Source organism: Panthera leo, chromosome B2 (genome assembly GCF_018350215.1).
Source record: "Panthera leo isolate Ple1 chromosome B2, P.leo_Ple1_pat1.1, whole genome shotgun sequence".
NCBI classification, from domain to species: Eukaryota; Metazoa; Chordata; class Mammalia; order Carnivora; family Felidae; genus Panthera; species Panthera leo.
This window is the reverse complement of record NC_056683.1, coordinates 1688785-1706514: the sequence shown is the minus strand read 5'-3', so window position 1 is coordinate 1706514 and position 17730 is coordinate 1688785. Positions and strand designations below refer to the sequence as shown.

Here is a 17730-nt window from a genome sequence, read left to right as displayed (position 1 = left end):
ATGAGTAGAATGATATAAAAATTTAGAACTCAAGAAATAAGATACAATAGTTGAAGCTAAAAATTCCTGATAGGTCAGGCTAAACAGCATGTTAGCTACAGCCTAAGAAAGAATTACTACATTGAGAGATGACTCCAAAATGTTGGTCCAGAATACAGCAAAAATAGTTAAGGACACGGAACAAAGTCAGCTGTGACAGTTTGGTTTTAAACTCCCTGTTTTTATTTGTAAATGGTGTTAAAAAGCTTCCATTGTTGGGGCGTCTGGGTGGCAGTTAAGCATCCAACTCGGTTTCGGGGTTTCAGCTCCTGTCATGATCTCATGGTTTGGTGAGTTCAAGCCCCGTGTCAGGTTCTATGCTGGCAGCACAGAGCCTGCTTGGGATTCTCTCCCCGCCCCCCTCTGCCCCTTCCACACTCATGCTGTCTCTGCCTCTCTCCAAATAAATAAATAAACTTTAAAAACTTTTTTTTAAAAAGCTCCCATTCTTGAAGGTTAGTTTGATGAGCACACAAGTCTAGATTGACAATTATTTTATTTCAATCCTTCTAAAATAGATTTCCTTTTTCCCTGGTTTGTTATGGAAATTAAGGTTCTTGTTAACATTGTAACTGTTCCTCCTTTGCAGTAGATCCGTCCATTTTCTCTGGCTGATTTCAGACCTTCTCTTTGGTAACACAATTTCAGTGTGAGGTGTGAAGTTATGGTTATTTACTTTTCCTTGCTTGCGATACACTGAGCTTTCTGAATCTACGTATAAAAAGTTTCTCTCCAGTTCTGGGAAATTCTAATCTCTTATGTCTTCGAATATGACCTCACCTACGTTTTTCTCTTCTTCTATTCCTGGGCTATAATTATATATACTCAGAATTTCTTATTTGATCCTATATCTCTACTATGTTCTTTTATCCATTTTCCGTGGCCGTGTAATAAACTACCCCCAAACTCAGGGGCTTAAAGCAACACCCACTCATTTTCTCAGAATTCTAGGGGTTGGTAATATGGGCAGAGCTCACATGGGCTGTATCGTCTCTTCTGTTTGTGGGGTCAGCTGGACTAGTCTCTCTGCAGCCAATTCGCAGGTCAGCTGGAGACTGACGGCTCCAGGACAGCCCCAACCATATCCGACAGTAGGCAGGGACTGTTTCTGGTTTATCAGGTTTCCTTACTGTGCTCTTTCTAGATGGTGGCCCAGCTTTCTTACACAATGATAGCAGTGCTCCAGGAAAGTGAAGGCTGACACTACAAGGTTTCTTGAGACCAGGCTTGAGAGTGCCACAACATTACCTCATTGTACTCCACTGGTCAGAGCAGCTCAGATTCAAGGTTCAGAGGAATAAATTAGACTCCACCCCCTGACGGGAGGAGGTGCAAATGACCTGTGGTGAGGTTCGTCTGGTCTGTCACGGCTGACTTTGTTCCATTTCTTAACTACTTTGGCTGTATTCTGGACCAACACTTTGGCATCATCTCTCAACATTTTGATGAAGAGCGGGATGTTTGGGGTCTTAGGTTGCTGCCCCACAAACCAGGTGATCCATGGAAGGCACAGTCTCCAGGTAATTACCCCCACATTATCCATGATAAGTATCCCCACATCAGCTATGTAGTACTCTGGTGGGAAATGCATGCCCTGAATGTGATCATAAGAAAACAGACCCAAAGCGAAAGACATTCTATTAAAAAAAGAAACAAACAAACAATAAAAAAAGGACATGCTTCAAATGGCATGTTAATGTCATAAAAGCCCCCCCCCCCCTCCAAATCTGTGAAAATGTTCCAGATTAAAGAAAACTAAAAAGGCCAACTAAATGCAATACCATCCCCAGACTAGATGCTGTAGGAGGGGCGATCGGGTCAGTTGGGTCAAATGCAAACCGTAGATTAAATACAGCTGTCTGTTAGGGTTAACTTCTCCCGTTCACCACAGTCCTGAGGTCATGAGGTCAAGGGTTTAAGGGTAACTGAACATGTGATACTCCCTAATGAGAGAAAGAGAAGTCAAACCACAAAGCAAATGGAGTAAAATATTAGCAATAGCCAAATCCGGGTCAAGGGAATAGGGGCAATTTTGTACTATTTTTATTTTTTTCTACTTTTTTAATAAGTTTGAAATTGTTTCAGAGGCAGAGAAAGACTCCAGGGAAATCAGCGACTGGGGGTGGGGCCGGACCCGGCCAACTCTACAGCGTGAGGAGCGGTCCCCCAAACCATCCGAGGAACCCCGAATTCTTCACAGCTGAGGGGGTCTGACCGTGGAGGGGGGGGGGTAGTGGGGAGGAGGAAGTCAGGGCTGTTGGGCCAGCTCAACCCTTCCCCCCCAGCAGCACCCCTGCCGCCCTCCGCTGGCCCCAGGGCAGGGGTACCTGCCACCCAGGTTCCCGGCTTGTCCTCGGGGTCCATCCAGGACAGGGTGACCCCGCGGGGACGGTCCCTTCCACCACCGCCCAGCCTTCAGCTGAGGCTTCTGCCTCCCGGAGATGGGGAGGATTTGAGGGTCTCGGACCCCCGGAGGCGGGAGGCGCTGCGCGCCCCCTGGGCTCCCCCCGCCACACGCCCCCGCTGCGCGCGCGCCTCCCTCCCCCTCCCCTGGCTGTCCCCCCCCCCTGCACACCCGCCCCCCGCTGCGCCGCACCTGCTGCGGCCTCTGGGGGCGGGAGTGGGGGAAGGAGTGCAGAGCACGGGAAATGAAGCGGGGAAGAGCGAGAGAAGACTGACCGTCTCTTTTCAGCTTCCTTCTTCGTTTGGAATCTCACTTTGTGCTTTTGAGGGGTTTTTTTGTTTGTTTTGTGTTTTGAAACCGCTTCTCAGCCTGTTTCGCAAACGAGGCAGCTCGCACCGCGCGCTCCCTGCAGGTTACCAAATCTTTAGGAGACCAGGAAGTAATGATTATAAATCACGACAGGAATCCAAAGGGGCGCGCTCACAGTCGGGGGTGTAGCTCAGTGGTAGAGCGCGTGCTTAGCATGTACGAGGTCCCGGGTTCAATCCCCGGCACCTCCAGCAGTTTTGAGGGGTCGTGCTCGCGGTCAGAACACCTGCCTGGCGTTTCCCCCGCTAGACCCGGTACCCTCTTCCGTTTTCCACCCGCGCGCCCCGCGGTCAGGACCCCCGATTCCTGCCCCACACGTGTCCTGGACCCCCGATTCCTGTCCTACTTTCTGTGCCACACGCACCCTGGACCCCCGATTCCTGTCCCACTTTCTGTCCCACACGCGCCCTGGACTCCCGATTCCTGTCCCACACGCGCCCTGGACCCCTGATTTCTGTCCGACACTTGCTCTGAACCCCCACTTTCTGTCCCACACGCACCCTGGACCCCCGATTCCTGTCCCACACGCGCCCTGGACCCCCGATTTCTGTTCCACCCGCGCCCTGGACCCCCGATTCCTGTCCTACTTTCTGTGCCACACGCACCCTGGACCCCCGATTCCTGTCCCACTTTCTGTCCCACACGCGCCCTGGACTCCCGATTCCTGTCCCACATGCGCCCTGGACCCTGTGCAGCAGATGTAAACAGCTCTTGTTCCAGAAAACTTCAATCAAAGTAAATGATGTGTCAGGCTCATTGTAGACATAAATTTGACTAAAGGACCACTTCCACTGCCCCCAGACAAGCATCCCACAAGTAACACCTGCATCGCTTAACCAATTCCAACATGACAACTGATTTGCCCAGGCCACAGCTAGTGTGAAATAATAGTTGAATACATAGTATAAGACGGGGGGGGGCGGGGACTGCCATCACTGTTAAACTGATTCATTTCTAGGGATTATTTTTCATCCTGGAAAATAATTCTGGGTAATATGTGTTGTTCAGAGATTTTTACGATCTGTATCACTATTTTAGTCTCTTTAAGGTATTTTGTGGTCAAACAGATTTAAAGTTGTTTATGATTAGGCACGGACGTCCGTTAACTTCACTACTATTTAACGCTGTGATGAAGGTATAAATCAAGGCCTTCAGATACGGGAAGAATAGAGGATTCGGCACTGAATAGAGACAAAGTTACCTTTCTAGATCTTGGTAGTATTATACATCTGGAAATCACCTTTCTCTACAAATAGAGAATTTAGAGAAACTGGTTGTAAAATCAACACACACACACACACACACACACACACTAGTTCTTTGGAGGTTTTTGGATAACAGCTCATTCTCTTGAACGCTGACAAATGAAGGGAGAGAATCAAGTATTTATGGATAATATGGAATGTTTTTTAGGAGATACATATAGTTAGTAAGGGAAAGATTTTCTCCATCAAAGAATCACAGCTAATAAATGCAGGAGGAAGAATTAAAACCACAGTCAACATTTTACTACTGATATTGCTGTAATGCATCCAGGTTGCGATCATCGATGGTGGCTACAACCATGAGGAGAAATTGGACGGGGAAACCTAGAACGGATAGAACAGGTGGACATCACCTGAAACCAACGATCAATTCCATGAGGCTAGAAGCGAGAGGGTTACACATCACGTGCCTCCTTATGCTGTAAAACAGAACACGCCCAGCCCCACCAATGAAATACTTGCCTTAAAAGATTACTGCTTTCTCCAAGCAGATGGAGCCAGTAACACATTACAGTAAGTATTGGGAATGCCAGAATATGGGTTTTTTAAGTTTTATGTATTTATTTTGAGGGAGACAGACAGCACAAGTGGGGAAAGGGCAGAGAGAGAGAGGGAGGGAGAGAATCCCAAACAGGTTCTGCGATGCCTGCGCAGAGCCCGATATGGGGCTTTATCTCCAAAATGGATGTCCCCAAATGGACCTCAGTGGCATAGCAATTATTTTTTAAACGTTTTATTTATTTATTTTGAGAGAGAGAGAGCACACGCACATGCATGTGGGGGAGGGGCATAGAGAGAGGGAGAAAGAGAATCCCAAGCAGGCTGCACCCCATCAGCGCAGAGCCCCAGGGGAGGCTCCCCTAACTCAGAGATCATGACCTGCGCTGAAATCCAGAGTCCCCAACGGACACCTAGGCGCCCCAACGGCATATTAATTACTTGTAATTGCAGCTACTTGGGAAACAGCAGGTTCAAGGACATCACGCCCTCCTCTGTGCCCTGGAAGCAGGAAATAAACTTTCCATACGAAAGGGAGTTTCCTGTACTAAGAAGTAAAAGACATCCTTATCACCAGAGACGCGGGTTTTAAAATTGAGACAGCTATATAAGCTCGTTACTTTTTCAGTAAATCTACCTCAGCCCAAATTCCGCTTAAAATCCCTTACTAATCAAAGTCCCCAAAACGTCTGTTTGCTCCGTCCTGTCATTTCCTCGCGAATTCATCTTCTCTCTGTCTAAAGTGCTTCTCAGTCTCACTATTAAGCCTCTTTTCCCCCTGGTAACCTGTGTCGAGCCAATTTAATTCTTAGTCCAGTAAGAAGTCCGGATGGAAGAAAACTCCTTTCTCTCAGTCACTTCAGTATTTGAAGAGGGGCCTGCCAAGGGCTAAATAAGAAGCGAATTGGAGCGTCGCTAAAGTGGAGATGCCGGGGATCGAACCCGGGGCCTCATACATGCAAAGCATGCGCTCTACCACTGAGCTACATCCCCGCCGCGAAGCTCGCTCCCTCCTCCTTCGTTGCTGACCCAGGTCCTCCCTCCTCCACAGAATCACCATCGGGTGGATCTAACAGGCGCTTATTACCTAACACATCAGACTGCCCCGCGCTCCCCTTTAATGCGCGTTTTATATTTGCAGACCTATGTTATTTGGTTACGTCTGCCTGCTTCCCCCTAGGGTGATGTCAGAAGGGCAGAGCCCTGAGTGTCCTTCCCCGTCACCCTACCTCCAGCCGGCAGCACCGAGCCTGGCACGCAGCAGCCCCTCAGCAAAGGGTGGCGAGGGATGCCGGAGAGGTGACCTCGGTCCGGGGTTCCTGTCGCAGCGCAGAGAACCGTGCGGTGAAGTGCGCGGGGGGAGAGGCGGATTGCGAAGTACGCGCATAGCTCGTTCAGGGCAGCGGGGCGGGCGCTCCGGCCCACACCGGACGGGCAAGCGTTCCGCGCACCCTTGAGGAGACACCGGCCCCCTGAACAAAGGCCCGTTTGCGCTCGCAGCGGTGGGCGGCGACGCTTCTCGATTTCGGCCGAAGTTCTGCGCGCAGGTGGCGCGTGGACGCCCCCGGTGAGCCCCCGCAGCGGTCCGCCCAGGGTCTGGGCAGGTGCGGCTCTGAAACGCACTCGTGGGTTTCACCTAGCGCGTCCTCTGCAAAGATGCGCGGGAGAAACGAGACCCGGGCGGCCGCTGGGTGGGGGTGCTCTGGGCGCGCGGGGGCCGACCCCCGGGGGGTTCCCCGCCCAGACACCTGCATCCGTCCTGCTCGTCAGCCAGCGCAGCACGGCCCTTGCCGCCCGCTCCCAGGGCTGCGATTTCGGCCTTCAGGTTCTCGCCGCGCGGCCCACCACCCGGCCTCTGCCTTACGCGGGGCTCGGCCGGGACTCCCCGGGGTCGCTCCCAGCGTTCGTAGCCAGGTCACCTTTTCAGCCCGTGCCCCGGTCTGCCTCACACTTCCTCGCCTTCCCTCAGGCCTTTCCTTCTGGCAGATTCCTTGGCCTTTACCGGCTTTACTGCCGCGTGCGGGCGGCTCCTCGGTGTTTGGAGCGAGCCGGGCTCTGTGACCAGTCCGGCTGCTCCCGGTGACCCCGAAGCCCTGGAACTCTCCCAGAAAATGCCCACAGCGGCGATGGTGCCCTGCGCGTCCCGAAAACGCACCCGGGCACGGCCGAGTTGGGGAGGGAAGGACAGTGGACGTACAGCCAGAGAAGGAAAGGTAAATTGGAACCGGGAAGGGAGACACAAACATAAACAGAAGTGTCTAAAAACAAGCAATGAAGCCAACGGTCCTACCCCCGCAGGACGCGAGGCCCTCGGCGAGCCTCGACGCCTCACCGCAAGCCTCCAGGAGAGCCGTGCCAACCACTTCCCGACCGACGTGCGCAAAGGACCCGACTTCCCTGCGGAAGCGCGTGGTGTCCCTTCGCTCTGCCGACTGCAGTTCGCGCCAGCCCCCAGCTGTCCCCAAGCTTCTCTTGGTCCCGGACCTCACCTGCCCGCCACCCACCTGCAGACCCCGCCGGGGGAGTGGTTCCTGTGCAGACCAACCTGTGCACAGCACCACCACGTGCACACCACCGTCGCGTGCACAGCACCACCCCATGCACACTCCGTGCACACCACGACCCGTGCACACCACCACCCCATGCACACTCCGTGCACACCACCCCATACACCACCACCGCGTGCACACCACCACCCGTGCACACCACCGTCGCGTGCACACCACCACCCGTGCACACCACCACCCCATGCACGCTCCATGCACACCACCACCCGTGGACACCACCACCCCATGCACACTCCGTGCACACCACCACCCGTGCACACCACCACCCCATGCACGCTCCATGCACACCACCACCCGTGGACACCACCACCCCATGCACACTCCGTGCACACCACCACCCGTGCACACTACCACCCCATGCACACTCCGTGCACACCACCACCCCGTGCACACTACTACCGTCGTGTGCACACCACCACCGCGTGCACACCACCACCCCGTGCACATCACCACCTCGTGCACACTACCACTGTCGCGTGCACACCACCCCATACACCACCACCCCGTGCACACCACCACCCCATGCACACTCTGTGCACACCACCACCCCGTCCGTGCACACTACCACCGTCGCGTGCGCAGCACCACCCGTGCACACTACCACCCCATGCACACTCCGTGCACACCACCACCCCGTGCACACTACTACCGTCGTGTGCACACCACCACCGCGTGCACACCACCACCTCGTGCACACCACCACCCCGTGCACACCACCGCGTGCACATCACCACCTCATGCACACTACCACTGTCGCGTGCACACCACCCCATACACCACCACCCCGTGCACACCACCACCCCATGCACACTCTGTGCACACCACCACCCCGTCCGTGCACACTACCACCGTCGCGTGCGCACCACCACCCGTGCACACTACCACCGTCGCGTGCACACCACCACCGCGTTCACACCACCACCCCGTGCACACCACCACCTCGTGCATACCACCACCCCATGCACACTCCGTGCACACCACCCATACACCACCACCCCGTGCACACTACCACCGTCGCGTGCACACCACCACCCCATGCACACTCCGTGCACACCACCACCCCGTGCACACCACCACCACCAGCCCCCTCCTCCGGGACCCCGGGAAAGCCCCCGCCCCGCCCCCTGACTCATTCGCAGGTTTGCGCCGGTGGGATTTTAGCCAGAATGAAGGTTCGGTGCGGGAGAAGGAGCCTGAGACACCTGCTGCCGGGTACCGGAGGGCGGCGCGCGCGAGCGGCCGGGCGCAGGTGCGCAGATGGCGGGCGGAGCCCCGCGGGCCGCTCTCCCCCAGCCTGGGGCAGGGCCAGGGGCCACAGCGAGGGGGCCGGCGGCCGGTCTAGTGAGGAGGGAGCGAGACTCGTGTGCCACGACTCCTGCGTGGTCCCCGGATGGTCAACCTGGCCAGATTCTTAGCGATTCGGCCTCGGGGGTTTTGGAGGCTCAGCCCGCGGACTGCGCTGACCGGCAGGGGAGGTGCTAACCTCTACGCCCCTGAATCCCGTCGGTGGTGGGATCATGGGGTGCAACTGTTGCCCCGGAACAGGAGTTTTTATCATTTTGGTCATAATTGCCCTGGGTGCCGGCCGGCACCGCGATTGGATGCTTGAGTCCAGTCCTGGACAGGGCGGTCTGCCCTCCTGCCCTCGCTCCCTCCCACGTGACCTTCGATGCAGGCCTGAGGTCCTCGGTTCATCCCTGGTCTGTCCACGCACCGGACGTCTACACCTGTAGACGCGCTTTCTTTCGGCCTTTTGCCGTTCTTAATCTGCCTTCGCTCGTCTTTATCTTCCTCTTCTCTTCGAATGGTCAGTGGACAGATCATCTGACGTTCAAGGGCTTTCCAACATCGAGAGAAGGGTCTGATATGGTTTGTACGTCAGTGCACAATTCATTAAGCTTTAAAAATTAACATTTGTAAATATTCACACTCTATTTTCACAGTGTATTAAAAACATAAATTCAAAACTTAGATTTCCCTTACACACAAATATTTATAAAAACTCAGACCTTATGTTAAATTGCTTAATCTTTAAATGTTGGACGTACCTTAGTCCTGCAGTGTTGTTGGAAAATGATGTAGTAAGGTAGCATTCTGCACAGCAGACTGTTCAAAAGCTCTGTACAAAAACTGTTCCTGAGTTTTTGCGTGTATCAGCATCACCTCCGGGTCTTGTCAGGACAAGGGTTGCTAGGTCCCCATGCCTCAAGTTCTGGACTCACCGAGATGGGGCCTAAGAATTTGCACTTTTAGCAAGATCTCAGGTGATGCTGATGCTGCGGATACAAAGACCATGCTTTGAGAGCCGTTGCCTCACCCTAAAACCCTTTCTAAAGTATTAAAACCTGGATTTATGTTTGAATCTTCAGCGTCTTTCTTATACTTTCTATTCCACAGGATACAGGTTTACTCACCCAGTCTACAGAGTGGGCTCTTCCTTCTTGGGCCGAGATTTACACACACTGTGGACAATTCCAAGCCTAGAACCTGAGATTGAGTGGACCCTGCAAGATGACTCTGTCTCCGTCCTGTACCCAGGACTTTGTCCGTCCATCACATTTCCCAGGGGGTTGCTGTAGCCATCTGTGGGTCTAGTTTTTCTCATGCCAGCCTTTCCAAAAGTCTCATGATCTGAATGACATATTCTTGGTCATTGTTAGGATAAAACCCACATTTCCACCTGCTTGTTTTGAGCTGGGCCTGGGCAGATTAAGGTGAATCTAAAGCCTTTAGTGATATTGATTTACAAACATTTTCTTTCTAACATTCAAGACCTGTAAAATTCATATAATTCTTGCACAACAAAGTGTAGTGAAATACATTTTACAGAAAACTTGATGTATGTTCATAAAGAAAGGTATTTTTGTGCCCCATAAACTCTACAGTTCTGGGGATGTAGCTCAGTGGTAGAGCGCATGCTTTGCATGTATGAGGTCCTGGGTTCGATCCCCAGCATCTCCAGTCTCTGGCTGCTTGTGGCACGCCTTTTTAACATGCTACATCTTGAACCAGATGTCTGTGGCTTTTAGCCCTTTTGACACTTTTGAGCAATTTAAACTGGAAGCAACTAAGTCAGGTTTCACTCTGGCTGGAAAGCCAAATATGCTGCTGAAGAAAATACTCGACTTGCTCTGCCAAGGGCACAGGCTGATGTTCTGTTCCCCTTGAACAAGGAGCAGAGGCGAGGGTAAGGAGAGATTAAGCTGAGACGGTGGACTGGTTATTTCCACTTCTGCAACTTTGCTTTGTCAGCAACTTTTTGAACTTTGTCATAAGTGCCTCTACCGTTCATAACCAAAGAAATGCTTTACGTCTCATTCTTTCTGTTTTAGAGGAGATCACATCTAAAGCCAGCCGCTGACTAGGAAGTCCACCACTGGTATAAATGGGGTAAACACATGACTAATTTCTAATGAGTTGGTTGCTGGAAGCTGAGAATGTAACAAGGAGAAATTGTAGGCCAAGAACAGTCTTCAGGTACAAGAGGAAAGAGAGACTTGGTTAGAAATCCATGCAGAGAGGGGCGCCTGGGTGGCTCAGTCGGTTAAGCGTCCGACTTTGGCTCACATCATGATCTCACAGTTCGTGAGTTCAAGCCCTGCGTTGGGCTCTGTGCTGACAGCTCAGAGCCTGGAGCCTGCTTCCCATTCTGTGTCTCCCTCTCTCTCTGCCCCTTCCCTGCTCATGCTGTGTCTCTCTCTGTCTCAAAAATAAATAAACATTTAAAAAAATCCATGCAGAGAGCAAAAGGTTTTATTAGCTTCTCCTTGGTTCTTTTTGTAAACCAGAAAAAACTGCTCTTACCAATTATCATCAGGGACATAGGCCAACAGTGTCCTCTAAAAACATAGGCTAAGAAAATTTGTTCTTGGAAATCATGTCAGTAACAATAGAGTATCCTTATTATCTAACTGATGTGGCTTAAATGACTTTGGCTTTGACAAAAATGTTGCTATGACTTTGACATAGAAACTTAGACTCTATTTCCAACCACTTTCCAGAGTTTCAGTAAGGATTTTCAGGAACATCTTCTAAAATTTATTATAACTGTATAGTTTTCTTTATTACTTTTTTAGAGAGAAAGCAAGCACATGCCAATGGGGGCAGAGAAGCAGAAGGAGAGAGAGAGTCCTAAGCAGGCTCCACACTCAGCATGGGGCCTCATCCCACAACCCTGGGATCATGGCCTGAGCTGAACTCAAGAGTCGTCGCTCAGCAGACTGAGCCACCCAGATGCCCCTCTAACTCTGCAGTTTTAAGAAAACAGGATGTGAGTCCAATTCTCAGGCCTGCCTGATGCTGCCACTTTATATACAGTCCTGATTTGCTTTGATTCTATAAAACACTGTTTTGATTATATTATACTATATTATATTATTATATTTAAAACTTAAACTCGCTCCCCTTCCCCACCAAATCCTATAATGACGATGCCTCTTGCTTCGTTTGGCCAAAGTCTGTACTTCTGTTTGCATTTCCCCCATTGCCTGACCAAGAATTAAGTTCATCTTTTATGTGTGAAGATTCAGCAATTGTAATTTATTTAACATTTTCTAATACAGAAGCGAAAAAATTGATATGGTGAGGCTAAGAAACAGAGACTGGTCTTTAAATAAAGTAAAAATTAATGTTCTTGAACTTTCTATAGGGAAAGCCTATTTAAGACACCAAAAAAAAAAAAACCCTACATAAATAAAAATATTGATTCATTTGCCTGGTTGTATTTAATATAAAGACACTCGTGGTTGCCATCCACAAACCAAAGGGAAAGGCTTTGAAGAACGACCCAACCAACACCTGATTGCAGACTACTTTCCTCAAGAACTGTGAGAAAAAAAATTCCTGTTATTTAAGCCATCGTGTCTGTGGGGCTTTGTGACGGCAGCCCTAGAAAGCTGACACAATTCTAAATGTGCCCAGGAGGCAGTGCTATTGTTACTGTCTTCACACCCCAGGGATAAAAGGAGAGTGTACATTTGTTGGATACGTATTGGCATTCAGCATGCATTCCTACTTTCTTCTGGTTGACAGTCTTTACTGGAGGGCTTGGAAAGCTACAAAGGGTATGTCCCATACCCCCTTGCACCTAGGGACCTTGATACAAATGATATTAAAACAACTATTAGGCACACTTCTCTGAGGTTTACAAAACAGGATATTATCCTGCTCATTTTGGCCATTTTCTGCTGGCAAGCCAGACTGTGGACACATGCTTTCTCTGTAGCAATGTTACAAGCCCAGCCTCTGTAGAACAGGAGAGAGAGCGGTGACAGAGCCAATGCCATCATCCACGTTCCAATGTGCCGTCACAGCTCCTGAGTTTGGGAAGGGTTCTAGACAAGGCGGTCTCCTAAGCTTAACCTCATGGTTCACAGACATGGTGGCATGTCCACGAGCTCAGCAATGTCATCACTAGCTTCCCTTGTAAAGCAGTTCTATAGATATGTGTATCCTTGTAATCAGGGGAAAGCACAAACACAGTCTTGTGGATATTTCTTGGACTCTTACTTGAAGGTCCAGTCTGAAGTCTGTCTCTCAATCACTTCTGCTGACTTTATACTAATCCAGTTTCCTGTTTTTAAATCCTTCCTGCTTAAGACATTTAGAGTGCTTCCTGTTTACTACACTGAACTCTGAATTGTGCTTCAGGTTAAGAAATATCAAAATAAATACTGATAGTAATGGGCTATAACCTATTGGATACAATAACAACCTGTGAATCCGTACAAATAAATAAGTCAATGAAGAAGAAAGAAATCGTCTTCTTCTTATACTAAGAAGTCAAATTATAAATATAGAAAGAATGATGGGTTTAGAAAATCACCATTTGGAAATCATTACATTAATAATTGATTTAGGCAAGAATCATCGAGTGATAAATTAAATAGGTAAAAGTTGAATGAGAACAGTACCTTTACATAGTCTCAAAGCATGTCCTCAAAAGATACTTATTAATTGCAAAAAAAAAAAAAAAAGTAGTTACGGAGAAATCTGGAAGACATCATCATAAGCAAGTGACCAACATTAACATCAGCAAGAACGGGACAATATGGGATAGTTGACATTATATGTCCACTGATGTGATGCACTGAAAAAGACACAACATCAGTTGTATTCCTGCCCAAAATACAGAGCCTAAATTAATTGTGAAGAGGCCGCAGACTAACCCAAATTATGCAGTATGTTACAACATAACTGCTCTGTACTCTTCGAAAATGGCCATGTCAGAAAAAGAAAGCCCACGGGTTAAAGATGAAAGAGAACGACAAACGAGTTCAGTACATAATCAAAGATTTTTGCTAAAAAGGGCATCATGGGGGGAGGAGGACTGACATCCGCAACATGTCAGAGTTGGACCCTCCTTCCCCCAACAAGCGCACTATTCAGCAACAAGTCATTAATCCCTTCCTGAGAAATCAGGAACTATTGGAAACGCTCCCTCACGCAGGACTGTAAACCAGATTAGAGCTCCAAACAGATTTGAGATTGAGATTAGAGATGATTTCAGACTAAAAAATTGGAGTAAATGGCCAAACAAAAAAAAAAAGCTTTGCAGGCCCCGCTGGGAGTCGAACCCAGGATCTCCTGTTTACGAGACAGGCGCTTTAGCCAACTAAGCCACAGAGCCAGCTGCGCGGCGGGCGGAGGGACTTTGGTGATCAAATCGCGGTGCATTAGGGGGAAAGCCACTTCCGCCAGGTTCCCGCGCTCGCCCTAGCGGAGGAGGTCGCGCTCGCATGGGCGGGGGCTCGCGCGGGACACCCGGGAGCTTGGACGGGCACCTGCACGACAGCACGCATGCGCGCACCCTCCCCGTGCCGGGGAAAAAGCCTGGACCCGCCTCGCGGCGGGAAAGGCGAGAGCCGAGCTGAGTGTTGTGCGCGGGAAGGGGCTCGTCCGCGTGACGTCACACCGATCGCGGTCTTCGGGAACCTTCCGGTGAGAGGCCGGGTGAGGGGCCGGCTCCTCCCGCGAAGCAGGTGGGTGCGGCTTCCATCCCGGCGCGCAGAGGACCGCGCGCTGCGCTCGGACAACCGAGCCGAACCGAAACCAGCCGGGCGCCTAAAGGTTCCGGGCGGCTGTGCCCGAGCAAGTAGCAGACGGAGCAAGGCGGCTGCTCCGGGGTCGCCGCCCCGCAGCCCCGCCCTCGCGGGCCCGAGCCCACCAGCGCGCCGCCGGCCGCGGCAGGTGCACAGGGGGAAGCGAAGTTGGCGGCGGCGGCGGAGGAAATTCCTCTTCGCTTTGGTGTTTCCAGAGGCTGCCCTTCTGTACTTTCCTCGTGGACTCTCGGCTCGTGGGGGCTCAACAAGCATCAGCTGACTGTGTAAATAAACATCACACAACCAAGCATTCATTCTTAAACCGTCAAGGACTGCACCCAGGTTTTCTGCCTTTAATTAGAAGAAAGTGCTACCAGGGAGGGGAGTGAAGTCGCCGGTTTAGAAGGTGACGCTGCACGTCCGCCCCGCTCCCGCTGCCCGGTTAAAATGCAAGACCGAGGACTCCTGAATTCTGTATCCATCCAAGCAAGGCTAAAAGGAATTCTGCATGAGGAGGCCCTCGAATCGCAAAGTCGTTTTAAATTCCTTTCTTGAATCAAATGTTCTGGCCTTGCCATTTTCTATTCCACTCACAGTGTTTTGGTAGAGAGTGTAAACACATGTCTGCGAACCAGATGATCACTTTTAAACTTAGTCTGTTAGCAAACTTCTATGGCTAGGACGGTGTTTACTGTATACTCCGGATACTGTGGATTTACTGAGTGTGGAAACCAGCACCCCAAGTCATAATTGGGCCAGGGACCCCGGCATTTCTGAATTCTAATTAGCTGCATTGTTTATGATAAGGACTGAATAAATTTCAGTCACAAAAGTGCAATTGGGGGGCAGCTGGGTGGCTCAGTCGTTGAGCATCAGAGTCTTGATTTAGGCTCAGGTCATGATCCAGGGTGGTGAGTTTGAGCCCCCTCCCCCCCCCCCCACACACACACACACATGAGCTCTGTGCTGAGCCGTGGAACCTGCTTAGGATTCTCTTTCTCTCTCTCTCTCCCTCTGCCCCTTCCCCATTATGTGCCCCCCTTTCTAAAATAAAAAATAAAAAAAATAATTTTAAAAAAGTTCAATTGGAATGTCAACATTTTCAGTGAAGTATGGCCAACAAGAGTTGTACTACTGAGAACCTAGCATGTGTCAGGTGCTGAAATGACTTCTGTGGATACAACTGGGCACAAGATGGCCACAGATGGTAGGAAACGAAAGGAGAAATGTTACTGAACATTGTAAGTGTTACAATAAAAGAAATACAAGATAACAGATGAACGCCTAACAGGGCCGGTGACATAGTTAAGTACACAGTACTCCCTATGTACATGGCTCAGTACATTTTCTTGGTCATTGCTCTTCATTAGATTTTTCTTCTAGAAAAAAAATTATGTGTGTGTATAAATGATACAGGTAGCACTTAAAAACATCTGTAATACTTTCAAGTTAATCCCAGGCATTTAACCAAAATAGGAATCTGTGCTGAGGTGCAATGAAATAAACCTGACCAAGGTCCAGTGGTGGGAAGGTCTGGAAGGCACTTTAAGTAAAATTATCATGAGAGCAAAAAGAGGCAGAAGCTGGGGAACCTATTCCAGCGAGGGTCTCCCAGAAGTAGACTTGCACAGGGAAAGGACTGTGACTGGACTGAAAGAGCAAACAACATGAGACTACGGGCCAATTTGATGTAAAATTGCTTGACTGACATTAGACGCAAAATAGCTACATAAGGGAGCACGGATACTAGAGCCTGGAGATTTTTCGTGATTGCAGTTATTTCTCATGACCCTCTGAGTGCTTTCTCTGTTGACAATAGGGTGAGGTGATGTACCACTAGCTAACGGGTGTTATCAGTGGAACTACGTCCCCCTAAACATCCCTATGTTGACATCCTAACCCCCAGGCCTGCAGAATGGGGTATAACTAGTGAAGATAAAGTCACCCTGGGGTAGGGTGGGGCTCTCTGATATATTATATACGTACTATGGATCCATATATACTCCTGTCCTTGTACAAGGGGAGATTTGGAGGCAGACATGCACACGTGTGAACATGAACACCAACATCTGGGTGATGCATCCACAAGACAAAGAAGATTCCAGCAAACCACTAAAAGCTGGGGGTGGGGGGAGCATAGAGCAGGAGAAAGACCCTGCCTGCACCTTGATCTTGGATGTGTAGCCTCTAGAACTGCCAGGTAATAGACTTCTATTGTTTCAGTCACATAGTTTGTGTTATTTGGTTATGGCTGTCCTAGGCATCCTCCTCTGAGGAAGAACTAAGTTTTTTCCTGTGTTTTGCCCCAAACTTAACTGAAATAAATTTATTTTAAAAGGGAACTACTGAATAAGGGGCAATGGGAGGAAAGTGCAAGAGGTTCCTATGTCCTAACTAAAAAGCTGGACAAAAATTCAAGTTCAAAAGCAAAAAGAAAAGGAAAGTAAAAAAGGAAGGAGGAAGGAAGGAAAGAAGCAAGGAAGAGGAAGGGAGGGAAGGAATAAAGGAAGGAAGGGAAGGAAGGAAGGGAAGGGAGGAAGGAAGGGAAGGAGGGAAGTAGGCGGGGAAGGAAGGAAGGGAAGGGAGGAAGGAAGGGAAGGAGGGAAGTAGGCGGGGAAGGAAGGAAAGAAGGAAGGAAAGAAGGAAGGAAAGAGGGAGGGAAGGAAGGGAAGAGGGAGGGAAGGAAGGGAAGAGGGAGGGAGGAGGAGGGAGGAATGAGAGAGGGAATGAAGGAAGGGAGGGAGGAAGGGAGGGAGGAAGGGAAGGGAGGGAGGAGGGAGGGATAGAGGAAAGGAGAAAGGAAGGAAAATGAAAGGAAAGAAGGAAGGAGGGAGGAGGAAGGAGGGAAAGGGTAGGAGGAAGGTAGGGAGGGGAGGAAAGAAGGAGGGAGGGAGGGAGGGAGAGAGAAAGAAAGGGAGGCAGTCAGGCAAGCACAAGGAGAAATATATGTCTGATCAGTGATCAGGTCCAAAGTTCCAGAAAACAACCAGAGGTGGGGAGACGTGGAAAGAAATATGGGGCACTCAGAATTGGAACCCCTGATGTGTTGGGAAGGGGACAGCTTCAGCCTGGGAAGGAAAAGTTAAGAACAGGGATACCATGGAGGCTTGGGGGAGAAGGATCAAATGGGGGTAACCAGGTAAGGGGCCATTACAAGGGGAGCAAAAGCAAAGACTGAGTGAGGAGCACACAGAGGCCAGAGCCTCCAAGGGGGGTTGAGGGGGGAGGCGAAAGAGAGGGGAATGTGGGGAGCATGGGTGAGTGAGATCTGGGATGGAGGTGGCGGGCAATCCGCACCAGGATGGGGGGGGAGGTGCAGGAAAAGGCACTTTGAAGAAGACAGGAGAGGTGCAGGCAGTGCAGAGGGCAATGTGGGCTGTTAGGGGGTCAGTACAACAGGCTTCTAGTGTGAAGTGTAGACTGCAAGGGTCCACATGGAGAGAGGAAGGGAAACGAAAAGGTAGGGGTCCATCATTTTCCCAGAAAAAGAAAGATTTGGATAATGAGTTTATGAGGTCTATTGTAACATTCTCTGTATTAATATCTTA

At 50.1% G+C, this 17730-nt stretch overlaps 4 non-coding genes across 4 annotated transcripts; 2 read left to right on the top strand and 2 right to left on the bottom strand.

The window, feature by feature from the left end:
* The first annotated feature begins 2931 nt into the window (after positions 1 to 2931).
* On the top strand, positions 2932 to 3003 carry TRNAA-AGC. The gene has a single exon. It is a non-coding gene; the product is annotated as a tRNA-Ala (tRNA).
* A 2493-nt stretch (positions 3004 to 5496) lies between these two features.
* Positions 5497 to 5568, bottom strand: TRNAA-UGC. Its single transcript has one exon. It is a non-coding gene; the product is annotated as a tRNA-Ala (tRNA).
* Positions 5569 to 10031: 4463 nt separating this feature from the next.
* On the top strand, positions 10032 to 10103 carry TRNAA-UGC. Its single transcript has one exon. It is a non-coding gene; the product is annotated as a tRNA-Ala (tRNA).
* A 3593-nt stretch (positions 10104 to 13696) lies between these two features.
* Positions 13697 to 13770, bottom strand: TRNAT-CGU. The gene has a single exon. It is a non-coding gene; the product is annotated as a tRNA-Thr (tRNA).
* Between the last annotated feature and the right edge of the window lie 3960 nt (positions 13771 to 17730).